Here is a 21,996-nt window from a genome sequence, read left to right on the forward strand (position 1 = left end):
AGCTATCGCTTTTATAAAGCTACTCATCTTGAAAGGATGGGGAAAGTGAAGAAATCATCACATATGGAGTCTGGGATGAACTGCCTGTTAGCCCAGTGACTGGATCTGAGGTAGCCCTGGGTTGTTGCTGTGTGAGAGCTGATATAATTCCTAATTCCAGAATTGGGTTGGGGAAGCCAGGTGGAGGCAGATCCAAAATCACTGGACAAAGATAGAGGGTAGAGGGACAGGGAGAGGGAGGGAGGGATAGAGGCTTTGTATGTGAGACTTTTGCAAATATTTCAAGCATATGAAGAGTGCAAACAGTTGAGAAATAGGAGGAAAGCAATGAAATGAAAACATTAGAAAACTTTGAAAATGATTTTAAAGTACATTTACAATCTTAAAAGAGACAATGGAAAATATATAACATCCCTAAAACCAGTAAGAAACTATAAATCAAAAAATCATGTAAGAACTACTAGATATTACAATTCAATTGAGATCCTGGATATTAAAATACAGTAACATATAAAAATACAACTTCTTATGGCACTATAACTGTCCTCATAACAAACAGGAAGAGTGTACTGAGAAGTTCACATGGAATTCAGCATTGAATAATAAAGAAATTAAAGATGAGGAAGAGAAATTGAGAGTATAGAAAATATACTTAGGACTCAACTATAGCTAATGTGGCTCAGAGGTTAAAGTGTCTGCCTGGAATTCAGGAGAACCGGGTTTGATCTCTGGGTTGGGAATATCCCCTGGAGAAGGAAATGGCAACCCACTCCAGTACCCTTGCCTGGAGAATCCCATGGAGGGTGGAGCCTGGTAGGCTACAGTCCATGGGGTCACAAAGAGTCGGACATGACTGAGTGACTTCACTTTCATTACTTTTCTTTCATAGCTAATGTGAAAGGAGAGTAGATGGAAAGCTTATCCTAAGTGAAAATACCTAAGATTTTTTTTCAGAATTGAAGAATTATCTTAGTCTTCAGACTGAAATACACACAGACTGCTAAAAGGATAAATACAATTAATCCATACCTACTCCACTGTAGTGATACTGCAGAACATAGTAAAGAAAAAACATCTTTAAAGCTGTAAGAGAGAGAAAAGGAAAACTGATTACACACAAATGACAAATAGTCTGAAAACAAACTTCTTATCAACCAAAATGGATGGCACACAGCAATGAAATATTACATTGAAAAAGCTGAGAGGAAAGATAAACAAACATACATATAGACACACACTACTATTTCTGGATGTCTAAATAGTTAGACTTACCTGTTTTAGTTGGCTTTCCTTAAATAAAATAAAACATATTGAAAATAACATTTACTAAAAATTAATCCTTTATGTAGATTTTAGAAAATACAAAACAATTCTAAAAATCCAATTACACAGCTGTTAAATCAAGATGCTATTTATTGTTTAGAAATTTCTACAGCCTTAAATGACGTATTTAGAGCCAATATTCTAACATTTTCTACAATTAAAAAAAAAGTAATGGTGCAATTTATTTAAATTATAGTTACAAAAAAAGAAAGCAATCTTTAGATTCTAACTATTTATTGCTTCATAACAAAACCATTCCAAACAGAGTGGCTTAAAGAAACAACTTATTTTGCTCACAATCTAATATGTAAGAATTTGGAAGGTGATTGGTCAGATGGTGTGCCTCTGAATGTAGTATCTGTCAGCTGGGGCTGCTAAAGCTGAAAGGAGCATTTTTGAGATGACTTATTGCTTGCATGTTAGGCACCTTGGAGCTCCTTGGACTTGATTTCTCTGTTTCCATGTAGTTCCATCCTCCATGGCCTTTGAAATTGGCTTGGGCTTTCTAAAACTGAAAGAAACCAGTTAGTACTGTCCACATCCTCTCTGGATATATCCTTCTCTGAATTCATTATAAAACATTTTCTGTGTTATCAAAGATTCCAGTTTCATTAAACTTTTCACCAGTACATGATCTAGTCTGAATATAATTCCTTCATTGTCTTTCCAGTCTCTCCTTACAGTCTTTTTAAGATCATTCCTGGTTCCTGTCTCTATTATGTCTGTATCCTGCTTCCAGTTAACAAAATCCATGTGAAAAAAATGTATAGCAAACACTATGGAATGTAATCATGTAAAATTATTTTATTTTGTTCCAAATATTTGTTTTAGAGGTTCTGGAAGAGAATGATTCAGCTGGTTTGTCTAAATGATGTTGATGGGGAATTGAACTTTCACTTTTATGATTTTTTTTTTTACTCAAATGTCTGGAATCTTGATGATTCTGATCTCTTTGTCTTTGTCTCTAAGCCTATCTCTACAAGATAGCTCACCTTCCATGAGCATGAACTTTGAACTTTTCAAAGCATGTTGGTATCAGTGTAATTGCACTTCATAAAGCTGATCAGCTTCCAAATGTCAGGCAGTAGAAGCTTCCAGGCTAGTTAATGTGAACCCCTGGAACTGGCACTGCATCGATTCTGTTGTACTCTATAGTCAAGGCAGTAATATGACCTTCCAGGTTAAAAGTGATGTATAGAGGGAACTCCATCTCTTCATGAGAGACTAATAATACCACATTACAGACAACCATGTCTGATAAACGATAACCTGTGACCTTCCTTAGAGAGTATAATCTCTCACAATTATCATCCTTTAATGTAAGTCATGTGTAAAAATAATAAAATATTCAGGTAGACAACTGTTTTAGTCTGTGTGTTAGTCGTTCAGTTGCGTCTGACTCTTTTGCGACCCCATGGACTATAGCCTGCTAGGCTCCTCTGTCCATGGATTCTCCAGGCAAGAATACTGGAGTGGGTTGCCATTCCCTTCTCCAAGGGATCTTCCCAACCCAGGGATTGAACCAGATAGACCTGCACTGGGGGAGACTCAGATTCAATTCCCAACCAATATCATGTAGACAAACCACCTGAATCATTCTCTTCCAGAATCTCTAACACAAATATTTGGAGCAAAATGAAATAATTTTACATGATCAGTCTGTGGCATCTTGTTAAAATAGTCATGGGTGGCTTCTAAGTAATAAACATTGATTCCTCATATTTCTAAAGACTAGGAGCCTAAGATCAGGGTGCCAGCGTGGTCGAGTTTTGGCGAGGCCTTTCTTCTGCTGTCTTCTCATTGTATCCACACAGGACTGAGAACAGAGAGGGGAAAGCTGCCCTAGCTTGCTCTCATAAATCTAATTTCATTCATGACAACTTCCTCCCTCATGAGTAAATCCCCTCCCAAAGGCTCCACCACCTAATACCATCATCTTGGATATGAGGTTTTCAGCAAATGGATTTTGAGAAGATGCAAATATTCAGACTATGGCAGCCATTAAAAGTTAACACCTGAACTTTCTGATATGAATATTTTAAGAGAGTCAGAATTTCTAAGCAAAATCTGTGAAATCTGAAAGATATTTAACAGATTTTCATCAAAGGATAGCTCCATATGGGATATTATTATAAGGAAGCATTTTAGAACATAAATTTAACTACCTTTAATATATAGTAAATAAATCTATATATAGTAAATATAAGAATATATAGAAAAGAGATGTCTTTGCTACAAAAATGATCTCCTAAATATCAAAAAAGAATTATATGAATCTTTTTTCTTTTTCATATTACCTAAAACATGATTATTTTCTTTGAGTTTTATAATTCCACTGAATTTTAAAAGAATTGAAGATGAGGTAATATGAAGAGCTTAAATACAGAATCCATAAATCATTTCTCATCATTATTAAAATAATCATTCCGTGTGTGAGATTTTACATTGTTATTGGAATAACAGTTGATTAGGTTTACTCAATTTAAAAGAAAAGCAGATGGCTTTCATACTCGGACAGTGTTCTTTATGACATGAATGTTCATCATTTCTTAAGACGTGGTATTAGCAGCATGTGTAAGATTCCTTGTCTTGTATTCAGAGTTAGGTTTTTACATGTTTAACCTCTTTCTTTCAATTTTATAGTGCACAAAATACTACTTCAGCATTATTGTTTGGTTTCATTTTATCTTTGATCTTAGTCATATCATCATACTGTGAAACCACAGCAGCTGATTAATAATATAGGGCTACTTTTCTTATCTGGTCATTAAAACTCTGTTTTATTTTCAGAGTTTTATCAATACAGTTACTTAATTGTATTTCCATTTAAAATGTATTTAGTTAGTAAATGTGTTGGAAAATTGTTGGAAAAATCCTTTGTTGGAAAAATTCACTTACGTAAAATATAATAGTATAGTAGGCAAACAATCATTAAGAATCAGTCCTTCAAAATCCCACTTGAAATGGTTCTAAGAAAATGGTTAAAAGCTAGATAATTTCAGTTTCAGTTTCTGTGCACTGCTGTTTTCCAGGTAGCTCACCAAGGGAATGTGGTGATTTAATTGTCTGGCTGGCACAACAAGAGATGCTCTGAAGATAGCCTGAAGTTGGCTCTGTAGTATCTTGCTTCTTTCACACACACACACACACACACACACACACACACTTTCTTTGGATACTCAGCATGATGCTCAGTAAGCATAGATATGAGAAGCTAACAAAGAAGAAATGCTGTTATTTATTATTCAGATCTCTCCTGGAGTCTCTTGCCACTTAGAGTTAACATACTTCCATATGAATTATTTAACTCTTCTTGGTGGTTCATTCCAGTTAAAACCAAATCAGTCAATATATATGTCAAGAAAAATGACATTAAAATCTCCAGATTTTTATCAATCTAAATCTTTTTAAAAATATGGCTAAACAAGGCTTTGTAAATAATTCCTATGCACCTTGAAAAGATATTAGAATGTACCTCTAGAAATCTTTGTGGTCCATTCTCAAATCTCCATAGGCATATTTATCAACATTGTCAAAATATTGTTAACAAAACAAGTGTTCTTGATTGCTGCTTTTGTTTTGTTAATATTTTTTCACTCTTTGTAATACTTTGAAAAGATTGTAAAAACAGTAGGAAAGAAAATACTTCCTAACCCCATGATCCACAAAAGATTTAAGGAACCATGAATATGTGTTTGGGAGAACACTGTTTATTCCTCATATGCAATTTTTTTACTATTATTTTGAGGGGGAACTCTGTTTTCAGATGTAGAATTTTAAATTTTTCATTCCCATTACTGAAAAGAAGAAGATATACTTTTATGTTGGCTGCTATATTTATTATTATGATATAAAAAATTACCACAAACAATGGTTTAACACAACGTACTAATTGCTGTGAATCAGGAGTCCTGGCATGGGTTAGCTCAGGTAACAAAAAACCAGAGCTAAACAGTAATTAAAGCAGAAAAAAAAAAACCTCTGATTTTATTTAGGACTTTTGCAATACAGGAAAAAAGACCTTATTGTAGACATGGACCCAATTCTTAATATAGTATGGATAAATGGGGATTTATAGCCAACAAGCAGGGTGGGGGTCAGTTCAGTTCAGTCGCTCAGTCATGTCTGACCCTTTGCTACCCCATGAATAGCAGCACGCCAAGCCTCCCTGTTCATCACCATCTCCCGGAGTTCACTCAGACTCATGTTCATCGAGTCCGTGATGCCATCCAGCCATCTCATCCTCGGTCGTCCCTTTCTCCTCCTGCCCCCAATCCCTCCCAGCATCAGAGTCTTTTCCAATGAATCATCTCTTTGCATGAGGTGGCCAAAGTACTGGAGTTTCAGCTTCAGCATCATTCCTTCCAAAGAAATCCCAGGGTTGATCTCCTTCAGAATGGACTGGTTGGATCTCCATGCAGTCCAAGGGACTCTCAAGAGTCTTCTCCAACACCACAGTTCAAAAGCATCAATTCTTCAGCGCTCAGCCTTCTTCACAGTCCAACTCTCACATCCATACATGACCACAGGAAAAACCATAGCCTTGACTAGACAAACCTTAGTCGGCAAAGTAATGTCTCTGCTTTTGAATATGCTATCTAGGTTGGTCATAACTTTTCTTCCAAGGAGTTAAGTGTCTTTTAATTTCATGGCTGCAGTCAAGTAGATGGAAAATTACTAAGAGGAAGCATCAAGTGTAACCTCAGATTGCTGAAATAATTTACTTCCTTGTGGTTGTAGAACTCATACTGGCTTACTTCTTCAAGGCCAGCAAAACAGTGAGTCTCTCTCTGATTTCAGGAAAACCACCAGTTGCTTTTTTAAGGGCTTTAACCTGATTAAGTTAGACCCACCTAGGATAATCTCTCTAAACTCAAAATCAAACAGTTTAAGATTAATTTCATCTGCAAAATACCTTCACTTTTGCTCTATTCTCTTGGCTAGCAGCAAGTACAGTCATGTTGCTGCTCAAGAGGAAGGAATTATTCAAGGCTGTGAGTCACTGAGGTTACCTTAGAATATACTACAATGACCTACAACTCAACTCAAGTAGTGTGCTCAGTTATGTCCGACTCTTTGGGACCCATGGTCTGTAGCCTGCCAAGTTTTCTCTGTCCATGAGATTTCCCAGGCAAGAATACTGGAGTGGGTTGCCATTTCCATCTCCAGTTACCTTAGGAGAAACTATATCATTGACAGAATGAATCTTCAGTAGGAATGCTCAGAAATGTCACTGTTTTCTATCACAAACCTATATATTTTATTTTTATCAAAAATTGTAATGGTAAAATAAAAATAAGAAAAATGAACAATATATACACATTAATCTTTGCTTATAATTAAACATTTAACAAATATGTGTAGAATTAATGACTAAAGGGCATTATCTGTATTTTGACTTTACTTTTTAGCAATGAGATTACTAATTCTATATCAAGACAAAGAATTCAAAATAACTGGAACAATTACAGTGATACCAATTAATATCCAGAAATTTAGTTCCATGATCTTACATATTATTATGGCATATGGCAAACATGATACAGCTTAGCTTTTTCTTTCTCTCATTACAGTATTTCCCACCATGCACATCTGCTACACATCAACTGCTTTCCTCTTTTTCCATATGTGTCCTTTGTTTTGCCATTTTGATATATTTTTCACAATATTGCACCCATATAGAATGCTGTATTCTCCTATTCTGTGCATCCAAATCCTACCTTCTCATCAAGGCCAAGTTTTAAAGCAAGTTATCTTCATAGTACATTATTTGTGGAGAAATTTCTGCAGAAAAAAATAGCTCCTTTTTCTGAACTTTCATAGTTCTTTTTTGGGATATTATTTTAATGCACTTATAGTAACTTTACCTTTCTTAGGGGTGTTTGTGTTTCCATAAGACAATGTGTGTAACATGCTTAATAGCATCCCTGAGGCTTGAAAGTGCTTGAAAGAAAGAAAAAAAGAGAGATAGTGCTAAGCCATGTCCAACTCTTGTGATCCCATGAACCACAGCCCACCAGGCTCCTCTGTCCATGGGGCAAGAATTCTCCAGGCAAGAATACTGGAGTGGGTTGTGATTTCCTTCTCTGGGGGAACTTTCCTACCCAGGAATTGAACCCAGGTCTCCCACATTGCAGGGATATGCTTGACGGATTGACCTACATGGAAAGCTTATTATTAAGCACTTAATGCATTATAAATTTACTTATATAGATGTTAAGAATATATATATATATAATCTCAATAATTTTTTCTCCCATACTAGTGTGTCAACGGAGAAGGCAATGGCACCCACTCCAGTACTCTTGCCTGGAAAATCCCATGGACGGAGGAGCCTGGTGGGCTGTAGTCCATGGGATCGTGAAGATTCAGACACGACTGAGCGACTTCACTTTCACTTTTCACTTTCATGCATTGGAGAAGGAAATGGCAACCCACTCCAGTGTTCTTGCCTGGAGAATCCCAGGGATGGTGGAGCCTGGTGGGCTCCCATCTCCAGGGTCACACAGAATTGGACATGACTGAAGCGACTTAGCAGCAGCAGCAGCAGTGTGTCAAACATTTTTCTTCTATGGTACTTGTCTCATTCCATTTTACAACCATAAATAAGTCATAAAAATAATTGATTTTTCTCTTTCTATTCAGTAATACTGCACTATACTGGCATATCTTGGCTTGGAGATACTGTGGGTTTGGTTCCAGACCACAGTAATAGATCAAATTGCACAATAAAATGAGTCATGCCATTTTTTTTTATTTCCTAGTGCATATAAAATATGTATTTACATTATATGCTAGTCTATTAAATGTACAATAGCATTTGTCTAAAAAAATCAGTGTAAATGCCTTAATTTAAAAATATTTTTGCTAAAAATACTAACCAACATCTAAGCCTTCAGCAAATTGTAATCATTTCGCTGACAGGGGATCTTGTCTTGATGTTGATGGCTGTTGACTAATCAAGGTAGTGGTTGCTGAAGTTTGGGGTAGCTGTGACAATTTCTTACATTAAGACAACAGTGAAACTTACTGCATTGATTCACTCGTCCTCTCATGAATGATTTCTCTGTTGTATGCAATACTGTTTGAAAGCATTTTACCCATAGCACTCCTTTCCAAACTAGAATCAGTCCTCTCAAACCATGCTATTGCTTTATCAACTAAGCTTATGTAAGATAGTAAATCTTCTGTTGTCATTTAAACAATCCATTAAGTTCACTGACTTACCTGGGTACACTTCATGATGCCCCAACACAATTACAATGGTAATATCAAAGATCACTGATCATTTAAACAAATATTAATAGAAAAATGAAAAAATTTGAAATATTGTAAGAATTACCAAAATGTGATACAGAGACACAAAGTGAGCAAATGCTGTTGAAAAAATGGTGCTGATAGACTTGATTGACACAGGGTTGCTACAAAACTTCAAGTTGTCAAAAATGCAATATCAGCAAAGTACAATAAAGCAAAACAGAAAAGGGGGTTATGTTTTATAATGCATAATACTACTATGTAAGAATTCTATGAGAAACTTTTTGTAATAAGGTTAACATGGACAGACTGTTCTTTAAAACAATAGATTTAAAGGTATAATATAAACTCTTTATGTTAATCATAGAATAAGTCAATAATTATTTACTGCCATTTTTGGCTTACACCGATTTATTATTGCCCATTTATAACTTATCAGTTCAGTTTAGTTCAGTTCAGTTCAGTTCAGTTGCTCAGTTGTGTCTGACTCTTTGCAACCCAATGAATCGCAGCATGCCAGGCATCCCTGTCCATCACCAACTCCTGGAGTTCACTCAAACTCACGTCCATTGAGTCGGTGATGCCATCCAGCCATCTCATTCTCTGTCGTCCTCTTCTCCTCCTGCCACCAATCCCTCCCAGCATCAGAGTCTTTTCCAATGAGTCAACTCTTCTCATGAGGTGGCCAAAATACTGGAGTTTCAGCTTTACCATCATGGCTTCTAAAGAACACCCAGGACTGATCTCCTTTAGAATGGACTGGTTGGATCTCCTTGCAGTCCAAGGGACTCTCAAGAGTCTTCTCGAACACCACAGTTCAAAAGCATCAATTCTTCAGTTCACAGTCGAACTCTCACATTCATACATGACTACTGGAAAAAACCATAGCCTTGACTAGATGGACCTTTGTTGGCAAAGTAATGTCTTTGCTTTTTACTATGCTATCTAGGTTGGTCATAACTTTCCTTCCAAGGAGTAAGCATCTTTTAATTTCATGGCTCCAATCACCATCTGCAATGATTTTGGAGCCCCTCAAAATAAAGTCTGACACTGTTTCCACTGTTTCCCATCTATTTCCCATGAAGTGATGGGACTAGGTGCTATGATCTTCGTTTTCTGAATGTTGAGCTTTAAGCCAACTTTTTCACTCTCTTCTTTCCCTTTCATCAAGAGGCTTTTTAGTTCCTCTTCACTTTCTGCCATAAGGGTGGTGTCATCTGCATATCTGAGGTTATTGATATTTCTCCTGGCAATCTTGATTCCAGCTTGTGCTTCTTCCAGCCCAGCGTTTCTCATGATGTACTCTACATAGAAGTTAAATAAACAGGGTGACAATATACAGTCTTGACACACTCCTTTTCCTATTTGGAACCAGTCTGTTGTTCCATGTCCAATTCTAACTGTTGCTTCCTGACCTGCATATAGGTTTCTCAAGAGGCCAGTCAGGTGGTCTGGTATGCCCATCTCTTTCAGAATTTTCCACAGTTTATTGGGATCCACACAGTCAAAGGCTTTGACATAGTCAACAAACACAAATATATGTTTTTCTGGAACTCTCTTGCTTTTTCCATGATCCATTGGATGTTGGCAATTTGATCTCTGGTTCCTCTGCCTTTTCTAAAACCTGCTTGAACATCTGGAAGTTCACGGTTCATGTATTGCTGAAGCCTGGCTTGGAGAATTTTGAGCATTATTTTACTAGTGTGTGAGATGAGTGCAATTATGTGGTAGTTTGAGCATTCTTTGGCATTGCCTTTCTTTGGGATTGGAATAAAAACTGACCTTTTCCATCCTGTGGCCACTGCTGAGTTTTCCAAATTTGCTAACATATTGAGTATAGCACTTTCACAGCATCATCTTTCAGGATTTGAAATAGCTCACCTGGAATTCCATCACCTCCACTAGCTTTGTTCGTAGTGATGCTTTCTAAAGCCCACTTAACTTCACATTCCAGGATGTCTGGCTCTAGGTGAGTGATCACACCATCATGATTATCTTGATCATGTGGATCTTTTTTGTACAGTTCTTCTATATGTTCTTGCCACCTCATCTTAATATCTTCTGCTTCTGTAGGTCCCTACATTTACTGTCCTTTATCGAGCCCATCTTTGCATGAAATGTTCCCTTGGTATCTCTAATTTTCTTGAAGAGATCTCTAGTCTTTCCCATTCAATTGTTTTCCTCTAATTCTTTGCATTGATCGCTGAAGAAGGCTTTCTTATCTCTCCTTGCTATTTTTTGGAACTCTGCATTCAGATGCTTATATCTTTCCTTTTATCCTTGGCTTTTCACTTCTTTTCACAGCTATCTGTAAGGCCTCCCCAGAGGCCTTACAATGGTAAAGCCATTTTGCTTTTTTGCATTTTTTTTTCCCATGGGGATGGTCTTGATCCCTGTCTCCTGTACAATGTCACGAACCTCCATCCATAGTTCATCAGGAATCTATCTATCAGATCTAGTCCCTTAAGTCTATTTCTCACTTGCACTGTATAATCATAACGAATTTGATTTAGGTCATACCTGAATGGTCTAGTGGTTTTGCCTACTTTCTTCAATTTAAGTATGAATTTGGCAATAAGGAGTTCATGATCTGAGCCACAGTCAGCTCCCGGTCTCGTTTTTGCTGACTGTATAGAGCTTCTCCATCTTATAGTGACAGTTAAATTTAATGATTTTAAATATTTTTAAAATTCAACTTGGACTTTTTAGGTATCTTGTTTTATTATTATACTAATAGTATGTGTGCCTTAAAAGTATGATGGAGCCCATCAAGGAATTTTGCAAATATTACTTAATATTACTGCTCAACACTTTAACTTTCATCTTCATTTTATTAAACTTTCACCATATACTTTTAGCGAGAGGAAAGTTTTTGATACTTTTGACTGTTATAGTCCAGCACTTTTTTTCATCATTATCTCCTGGTTATTTGCCATCTTTCAAAGTCCAAAACTCAGTAGATAATAAAATGTGGCAACCCTCTGTGTGTGTGTGTGTAAAATCTATTTCAATCTTTCTCACTTTCATATCAGCCAATGACTCTTCAAGGCACAGATATTCACGTATTCACGTTTGAAGTGTCAGAGTTTTCTTTCCTTATCTTCTGTTAGGCTTGCTTAAGCCACATGACATTAACTCAGATGGCACTTTCAAACTGCCACGTTTAGACCATTTCTTTGCAGATACTTTTTGACCATTTGACTTTTATATCACTCACCAAAAACTCAGGCTTTCAGATTTTTCTATACCTTGCCACTTATTTTTTACTGTTTCTATTGTTGTTCTTACATATCACTCTAAAAAGAAAGGAAGTGACAGCTGATGATTATTTTTTCCTGCCAAGCCAATCTTCACTCTCTGATTCAAGTATTCTTTCTAACACTAATATTTTTATTTAAACATATTTTTGAACAAAAATATATATACTCTTTTTGTTATCCATGCTTCTTGGTTCACTATCCAATTCTCAACATTCAACTCTTGGGAATTATAGCATTCTCATCTCAGCACTTTCTCATAATTTAATATATATTTTTGTGGATTCCCATAGATCAATCATTCTAGTCTTCTTCAATATTTCTTTGAATATCTTTGCTTCTTACTCTCAATTTTCTCTTACTATTTTATTTTCTTTTGCTCACTTTAATACCTGGAATAGACTGCCAATTAAAATATGTCAAGCTGCCAAAGCTTCCCTCAGCAGGCAAAATCTGCTAAGTTTCCTTTCAAATTACAACAGTTTTTCTTTGCATATACAGCATTCCCGTTGTGTTCAAATTGTAGGCTTCTCTGGGTGAAGACCAGCCTATTGGAATCTTTGCTCTGTTAAACCCTAAGATGGTATATTTATTAGAGCAGTAACACAATCTTGCCTTGTTGAATATTGTTTCTCAAAGGACCATGGGCTTATTTATAATAAAACTTTGCTTTTTAATACAAGCCTAATTTCTGAAGGCATATGATTAAATCCACATTCTAGTAAATAAAATAAGGTGTTGATCATAAAATAATCTCTTGTAAAACTACTTAAAAAATACTGCTACATAAAAGTTGTAGGACTTTAAAATAAATGTGTAATGATCATCAAATCTATGTTCACCATAGGTGAAATCCTTGGAAGCTATGAGAATGCTATATATCAGAAATGTTAACTCAATTATTCACTTCTTGATTTAGTAGAAAGTTCCTTCTCTCATGTAGCTAACATTTTTTACATAGATGTTAAAGACAAACAACTGTGATAATAAATGAAACATATATTGACCAAATGATCATAGAAACTAAAGAGAAATAGAAAGAATAGGAAAAGCAAATAAGAAGTTTCAGCAGGATGATACTTTATAACATTAAATAAGTTGTTAGTTGAGAAAGTGAAACTTCAGCAAAGACCTAGCGGAAGTAAGGGTGAATCCATGAAAGTATATTTCTTTCCTTACTTTCTTTCACCAAACACAGGTTCTGCTGCTCACCACTCAATTCCATTAATTCAAGATGTAAATGTCAATAGAAAGGAAGGTACTTTAATTAGAAAAGAAATTTGACTCATGTCCTGAAACCAGGTCTAAATATCCTGCTCAGTCATGATAGTTTGTAAAAGGAAAAGGGATGGAAGAATCTCAGTGAATCGTTGAGGCAGGAGTTTGGGTTCGACATTATTCTCCTCTGTGTCCAGGCTGGCTGACACTCCAGAAGCCAACTTGCTTGTGTGATTTGCTTGTGATATTGCTAAGGGGGCTGTTGGGGTACTGGGCTAATCATTCTTTAACTACTTAATTCTTCCTTCTTACTTGTTTTTATCTAGTAAAATAATCAACAGGTTAATTAGGTTCTTTCAGGTTTAGCGGGGAACAGAAATGGGCAAATAGGAAAGGGGCAAAAGAGCTACTTTCATTTCTTCTTCCCTGCCTCCTTCCTTCTTTCTCTCTCTCTCTTTTTTTTTTTTTTTTTCTTTCTTCTTCTTCTGGTATTCCTAGTACATTTGTTATAATTTGTGCAGCTGTCCCAAAGTCCTTGAATACTATATTCTTCTTTCTTTAGTCTTTATTCTCTTTATTTTGGGTTTTCAAAGTTTCTATTGATAATATGCTGTAGTGCAGACTTTTTTTCCCCTCAGTGTGTCCTATCTACTGATGGGCTCAACAAAGGTCTCCTTCATTTCTCTTACAGTTGCTTTTATTTTGTTTTATTTTTTATCTTTAGCATTTCTTTTTGATTCTTTCCTTCTTGGAATGTCTCTCTCTCTGATGACATCCCATCTGTCCTGGAATGTTGTCTACTTTATCCCTTTGAGTCCCTAGCATTTTAATCTTAGTTGTTTAAAATTCCAGTCTGAGTATTCCAACACCTCTGCCACAGCTGATCCTAATGTTTACTCTGTATTTGCTAATTGTGTTTTTTGCCCTTTGTTAGGGCTTCGCTGGTGGCTTAACAGTAAAGAATCCATCTGTAATGCAATGTATATTGTCACCCTGCTTATTTAACTTCTATGCAGAGTACATCATGAGAAACGCTGGGCTGGATGATGCACAAGCTGGAATCAAGTTTGCTGAGAGAAGTATCAATAACCTCAGATATGCAGATGACACCACCCTTGTTGCAAAAAGCAAAGAAAACTAAAGGGCCTCTTGATGAAAGCAAGAGAGGAGTGTGAAAAAGTTGGCTTAAAACTCAGCATTCAAAATACTAAGATCATGGCACCTGGTCCCATCACTTTATGGCAAATAGATGGGGAAACAATGGAAACTGGCAGACTATTATTATTATTATTTGGCTCCAAAATCACTGCAGATGGTGACTGCAGCCATGAAATTCAAATATGCTTGCTCCTTGGAAGAAAAGTTAGTGACCAACCTAGACAGCATATTAAAAAGCAGAAACATAAATCTGCCAACAAAGGTCTGTCTGGTCAAAGCTATGGTTTTTCCAGTAGTCATGTATGGATGTGAAAGCTGAGCACCAAAGAATTAATGCTTTTGAACTGTGGTGTTGGAAAAGACTCTTGAGAGTCCCTTGGACAGCAAGAAGATCCAATCAGTCCATCCTAAAGGAAATTAGCCCTGAATATTTATTAGAAGGACTGATGTTGAAGCTGATACTCCAATACTTTGGCCATGTGATGTGAATAACTGACTCATTTGAAAAGACCCTTATGCTGGGAAAGATTGAGGGTGGGAGGAGAAGCGGATGACAAAGCATGAGATGGTTGGATGGCATCACCGACTCAATGGACATGAGTTGGAGTAAATTCCAGGAGCTTGTGATGGACAGGGAGGCCTGGTATGCTGCAGTCCATGGTGTCTCAAAGAGTTGGACACAACTGAGCAACTGAACTGAACTGAACTGCAATGCAGGAGACTCAGGAGACATGCCTTTTGGTATGCCTTGTAATTTTTTTCTTGACAGCTATATATGATAAAAGGAACTATTGCAATTAGGCTTGGCTCAGACAGTAAAAGCGTCTGCCTGCAATGAGGGAGACCTGGGTTCGATTCCTGGGTCGGGAAGGTCCCCTTGAGAAGGAAATGGCAATCCACTCCAGCACTCTTGCCTGGAAAATCCCATGGACGGAGGAGCCTGATAGACTACTGTCCATGGGGTCGCAAAGAGTCATACACGACTGAGTGACTTCACATAGCCATAACATAGTATAGTGGCGAGGAGTCAGGGAAGGGGAATCATCCTTTAGTCCCAGGATTAAGCCTCAGTCTTTTAGGAACCCATTCCTCTTGGCTGTAAACTTCACAAGAGTTTCTCAGATTTTTTTCTTTTTTCTCTCCCCCCCCGCCCACTATGTGGGACATGATATCTGGAATCAGCTGGATTTGAATATTCCCCTTCTCCATACCCTGATAGCTCAGTTGGTAGAGAATCCACCTGCAATGCAAGAGACCCGGGTTGGATTCCTGGATCAGGAAGATCTGCTGCAGAAGGAAAGGGCTACCCACTTCAGTGTTCTGGCCTGGAGAATTCCATGTACTATAAAGCCCATGGGGTCGCTGAGTCAGACACAACTGAGTGACTTTCACTTTCACTTCTCCACAGGGAATGCTAGAGGCAGCTGGGGTCCTGGATTCCCCTTCCCCAAGTCAAGTAGGCTCTGATAATCCCCTCAAGTTAGGTTCTGGTTGGTTTCAATTGAGGCCAAGCCTTTTTTAAGAAGAACAGTGTTCTATCGTATTTCAAAATGGTTCCTCCTGCTTAAAGTATAACAGTATTTTCCTCCTTAATTTAATTAGAACCAGTTAAGCTCCTGGAGGTAAAACTCATGCAAACTCCCACCGCTATGACTTGGACATTATAGAGTTTCTAATTCTCAGAATCATCCACAGAAAGCTTCCAGCAATCAGTCGTTTCCAGTTTAGTTTTTCCTACCAAAGCACTGATCCTGACAGCAGTCTCCACTTATAAATCTCTGCTCTAGTAAGTCACAACTCCCTGTATTCAGCTGTGTGTCTCTGAGATATCAGGGCTTGCAGTTTTTCCTGTGTCTTCCCTTTTCTTATAGATTCAAGAAAAGTTATATTTTATTCTGTCTATGTTTTTACTTTTACTAGTATGGGGTAGTGGCATAGCTTTCTCCATGCAGAATTAGAAACAAAAAGTCAAGTCATCTTTTTTTCTTTCTTTATTCTCCCTCTCTTACAGCCCTCTTTCCCCATCTGTGCATTTTGAAGAGGAGCTTTAGGTTACATTTGAATTTTCCTGGTTACTAATCATGTCAATTACTATCTCATCCTTTTAATGAACAATTAATTTTATTTTTTGGTAAAGTTCAAGTTTCTTGCCAAGTTTTCAAAGTGGTCTTACTTTCTTGGAGATTGACAGGAGTTCTGTATATATTATATAATATTATATGTTGCAAGTATATTCTCCCACTCTCAGGTTTGCCTTTCCACACTTTTAATGGTGTCTTTTGATAACTACTTTATGAATATATTATGTTATATTCTAAGATCTTTGTTGCTTTGCTTTACATATTTAGAAGTTAAAATAATATTATTTTCCTGAACAGTTACATATTTATCCCAGCTTATATACTGAAAAGTATGCTATCTCATTTTTTTTCAGTCATCTCTTACATATATGAAGTGTTGAGATATATATGGGACTGTTTCTGAACTCTCTACTTTGTTTCCTTATCTACTTAGTTTTCCTCTGATATTATCATGTGTATATTAGCTTTTTGTCACTATTGTTTTTGTTGCTGCTCAGTCACTCAGTTGAGCCCAACTCTTTGCAACCCCATGGACAGCTGTACACCAGGATTTCCTGTCTTTCATCATCTCCATGGGTTTGCTCAAACTCATGTTCTTTGAGTCAATGATGCGATACAACGATCTCATCCTCTGTCAACCCCTCTCCTCCTGCCCTCAATCTTTCCCTGCATCAGGGTCTTTTCCAATGAGTCAGTTCTTTGCATGAGGTGGCCAAAGTATTGAAGCTTCAGCTTCAGTATCAGTCCTTCCATATATATTCAGGGTTGATTTCCTTTAGGATTGACTAGTTTGATCTCCTTGCTGCCTAAGGGACTCTCAAGAGTTTTCTCCAACACCAGTTTGAAAACATCAGTTCTTTGGCACTCAGCCTTCTTTATGGTCCAACTCTTATATCCATACATGACTACTGGAAAAATCATAGCTTTGACTATAAAGGAAGGACCTTTCAGCAAAATGGCATTTCTGCTTTTTAATACATTATTTAGATTTGTCTTAGTTTTTCTTCCAAGGAGCAGTGTCTTTTAATTTCATGGCTCCAATCACCATCTGCAGTGATTTTGGAGCCCAAAAAATAAAGTCTGACACTGTTTCCACTGTTTCCCCATCTATTTCCCATGAAGTGATGGGACCAGATGTCATGATCTTAATTTTCTGAATGTTGAGCTTTAGGCCAACTTTTTCACTCTCCTCTTTCCCTTTCATCAAGAGGCTTTTTAGTTCCTCTTAACTTTCTGCCATAAGGGTGGTGTCATCTGCATACCTGAGGTTATTGGAGCTACCCCACATCCAAGGTCAGGGGCGGCAGCCGAGAGAAACTACCACATGTCCAAGGTCAGGGGTGATGGCCGAGAGTGCTAGGCTGTCACAGTGCAGGAGTGGCCGAGAGGAGCTATCCCACGTCCCTAATGGTTACCTTAAATGTTAAAACACATTGTTTCAGGTGATAAATTTGGAATTTTGTTCTTAGCCTGTACAAAATATTCAATACATTTTGCATCATTCTACTTTATCAAGGGAGATTGGAGCGATGAAGGACCCTAGGCTGGTCGCAGCACGGCACTCCCCTTCAGAGGAGTATCACCTGAGGTAATCCGGATTTCAAGGTGGGCCTCCCTTCGTTTTGAGGGAAGTGGCAAAAAACTCTCCTGACTTATTTTCTTTCTCCTCTTTTTTTCTGATCTGTCCTTAATTCCTTTTTTGGGAGTTTCAGTGAACAGGCAAATGGTTGTGGAGGCAATTGATAAGTCCTGGCTAGGGCCATTCTCTGGCAGACTTTGAAGGCCCCGCAACAGGTAAGCCTCAGTAACTAGAGCCCGACCGGGTGAAACTCCCCTTTAATCATTCTTAACTGAGGACGTTGCCTAGAATCTTCCCTGTGGGCACGGGTCAGGCACTTAAAGGCCATTAGGGCGCCTGCCACTTGAAGACTCCTGTGACAGGATAAGGGGGTCACGGAATGGGCTAGAAACCTCTAGAGTGCCCACCCCCAGCAAGAAAACTTCCATGCAATGACGCAGGCACATAAACAGTTCCAAAAGCATACCATAAGCCCAACTTTCTGGCCGCCACCACTCCCGGTAGGATTTCTGGTGGTCATCCTCAGTGACTTTTCTTTCTATTCTCTCTCGGCAGCATGGGAAATAACATTGGGAAATCTGATGAGCCCGCACTCAAGGCACTGAGATATATACTCATAAGCAGGGGACTTGAGAGTTCTGATGCTCAGGCCATTATGGTCTGGGGGACCATTGTACGGTTGGCTCCCTGGGTTGCTTCAGCCAATCTGTTCTCTTGGGACACTTGGGATTGAGTACAAACCCTTGCTAGGCAGCGAGAGGTTCGATACGGTGAGGAGTCCCCCTTAGGGTTCTGTGTAACCATTTTGGCCCTCAAGCTCTGCTTTTCATGGAGCGAAGAGCGTGTCACTGATACGGGTACCCCCAATTCAAAATCAGAAAAACAATGGGAAATTCCCTGGCCAATAGAGCGGCCTCCCTTACAATCCAAGCTTGTAACTTACAAGATGCCTATGATCTTCACGATCTTGCTCATATAAATTGGAGAGGGCTACATAAAAGGTTCCCACAGATCCCTATTAGAGAATTAAAGAAAATTATATATACTTGTAAATCCTGTCTTCCTTATTTACAAGTACCACCTTTACAGCCCCCAGGAGTAAACCCTCGAAGGCTAAAACCCAATGTGCTGTGGCAAACTGATGTGACCCATTATTCCCCTTTTGGAAAACTTAAGTATGTTTTTGCGTCTATTGACACTTATTCTCATGCCTGCTGGGCTACTGCCCACACAGGAAAAAAAGCAAAACATGCTCAAAGCCAATTTTTACAATGTTTTGCGATGTTGGGCCTTCCCCATCAAATAAAAACAGATAATGGCCCTTGCTTCATCAGCCGGAGCTTACAGAAATTCTTCCAACAATGGCACATTCGTCATAACACCAGAATCCCACATAACCCCCAGGGACAAGCCATAATTGAGTGCCACCATCAAAATTTAAAGGCTCAATTACAAAAACAAAAAGGGGGAATAAGCCCTCACCAGCAACTTGGAATGGCAATTTTTACTCTAAACATTTTAAAATTTTCAAAAAATGAACCGTTACCATGTTTTCAAAAACATTGGTCTAACCAAGAAATAAAACCTGAAATACAAGTGAGATGGAAAGACCCCATCACTGGCCAGTGGAAGGGGCCCGATCCACTCCTTACAATGGGAAGAGGATTCGGATGCATATTCCCCACTGGGGACCCCAGCCCTATATGGGTGCCAGCAAGGAATCTTAAATTTATACCACAAGAGAGAGGTCAAATCTCAAAATCTGACACAGATTAAAGAGACACTCACATATTGAGCCCAAGAACAAAAAGTTCCTGAGGCGATCTTTTTCCCTTTCAGATCATCGATGCGGCGACCCTGGTGGACACTGCTCCTGGGGATCGTCGGATTACCTATCCTCTCCTTGCTGATTTTTGTCATTGCTACCGCTGTGCAACAGTTTTTAGAATATTTGAAGCCTGGGTTTAACAACACACAAGGCCATCAACCACGAGGGTACAACAGTGTCAGCATCCGTGTTGGGAGTTCAACAAGCTCAGACCATCGAGTTTATAGACAACATATCCACTGCCTCTGCTCTAGGATTTCAAACCAGCTCGAACACCTGAGATCTGCCATAACGGGACTCCAACAACAGCTTGATCTCCACGCCAGAGCGATCGAGACTATGAGTGTTCTGGCACGGATAGACTACGATATGAGATACCCCAGCTTTTGTCTGACAGCTTTTCCAGTGTTGAATGAGACTCTAACAGGTGAAAAAGGGAGCAATGGACTTATGGGACTGGATACAAAGTACATTTACCTGTTTAAAAATACCTTCTATCTGATTGTTTTTGTTGTTTTGCTTGTTGTGCTGTTAAAAGTAAAAAACCTCACAGCCTGCAATAGACATTTACGACAAAAATAGTTATCCTTGCCCAGGTCATGGAAAAGGAGCCCCATGTTGGGCACCCACAAAACCCCTGGATTAATTTAGCCCTTCGAGAGATTAACCGAGACATATAAATAAAGAGTTCTAGATGCCCATCATCTAGAGAGATTCCGCCTAGCCCCCAAGAGGTGGCTGGATAGCCAATGACAAGTAAGACCCTCAGAGGAGGGCAACCTAAGACGGGCACAGCCGTGAGAGGGGCTGGCGAGGCTGGAGGTTGGCCACCTACAGCTTTACGCCTTGCTCTACAGAACATCAATACAAATGTCTCGAGGGCTTAAATAAAATAAAAAAGAGGGAGATGTGGGGCCCTAAGTGGGAAACCTTAAAAAAGAAGGGCTAGCTTTATGGTTTAGAGCTAAGATGGCGCCTGGTGGAAGAGATGAGGGTGCAGCCTAAGTTGTCTGTCGAAACTTTTGATTGGCTCTCTTGATTTCTATGCACGTAGACAGCGCGTGATCACCATAGACTCCTGTTATAATGATGGCACATGATGATTTGACCTTTAATGTGATTGGTGCAACTATGGAAAGTCCCTCGCAAACCCCTCCCTGCTTGCCTTTATAAACCAAGAGCTTACGACAATAAAGCAGAACTGCTTAGATGGAACCCCTGTCGCATCTGATCGTCTCTCGATTGCTGAGGGGCTGGGTTGGCGGACAGCTGGCTCACCCCTCCTTGGGACCCCTCGACCTTGCTGAGGGAAGTTCAACTGCTTCTCTCTTTCTGCAGAGTGTCCCCCGCACCCCCTGGGAAGACCTTCCTGGGAAGGAGGGAGCAGCAGCCTGGCTCCTTCTCACCCCTCTGTCTCCCATGCTAATGCACACACCATCATCCCAGTCACTTTCTTTATAAATAAAGATGACAGACCCTAAGTTTTTTGCTATTTTATTTTTGCTATTTTATTTTATTTTTTAAAATTATGTATTTATGCCTGCACTGGTTTCCATTGCTGTGCTTGGGCTTTCTCTAGTTGTGGAGAGTGAAGATTACTCTTTGTGGGTGGTGCAGTGGCTTCTTTGTTGCAGAGCATGGCTCTAGGTGCTCAGGCTTCAGCATTTGCAGTGCATGGGTTTAGTTTCTCCTGGCATAGGGGATCTTCCCTGACCAAAGATCAAACCTGTGTCCCCTGCACTAGCAGGCAGATTCTTAACCACTGGACCACCAGGAAAGCCCCAATCCTGGTCACTTTGACTCAGGCCTGATTGTGTGCCTCTGCCAAGATGTTGTAGCTCCAGGGGACAAGGCTTTGTCCTTCTGTCCCTCTGCCCAGTTGGAGCACATGATAGAGAACAGGTGTCTTTGGATGGCTGAGCTGAGTGATGAAGAGGAAGTTTTTGTCTTGAGAGATTTATGGTACCTGGAGAAATCTCACTCCTTGGCCAGGCCCAAACTTGCTTTCTGCCTTCCTCAGAGAAAAATGTTTGATCCTCTCAGCCACATTCTACTCAGTCTAGCCTTCAAAACTCTCCATCATCTCAACTACTGCACCTATTTCTCATGCATTCTCTATTCCAACAAAGCATTTTCCTCATGATTACATAAGAAGGACACATTTTCATTTTCCTTCTAGTCTTTACATATGTTGTTCCTTTTCACAGGAAGTCCATCCTTTTCTCTGATTCTAAACCATTTTTTAAAGACTTTTAAAAGTTTAGAATACATTTATATTTACAGGAAAATTACAAA

Source organism: Oryx dammah, unplaced genomic scaffold, assembly GCF_014754425.2.
Source record: "Oryx dammah isolate SB20612 unplaced genomic scaffold, SCBI_Odam_1.1 HiC_scaffold_3, whole genome shotgun sequence".
NCBI lineage: Eukaryota > Metazoa > Chordata > Mammalia > Artiodactyla > Bovidae > Oryx > Oryx dammah.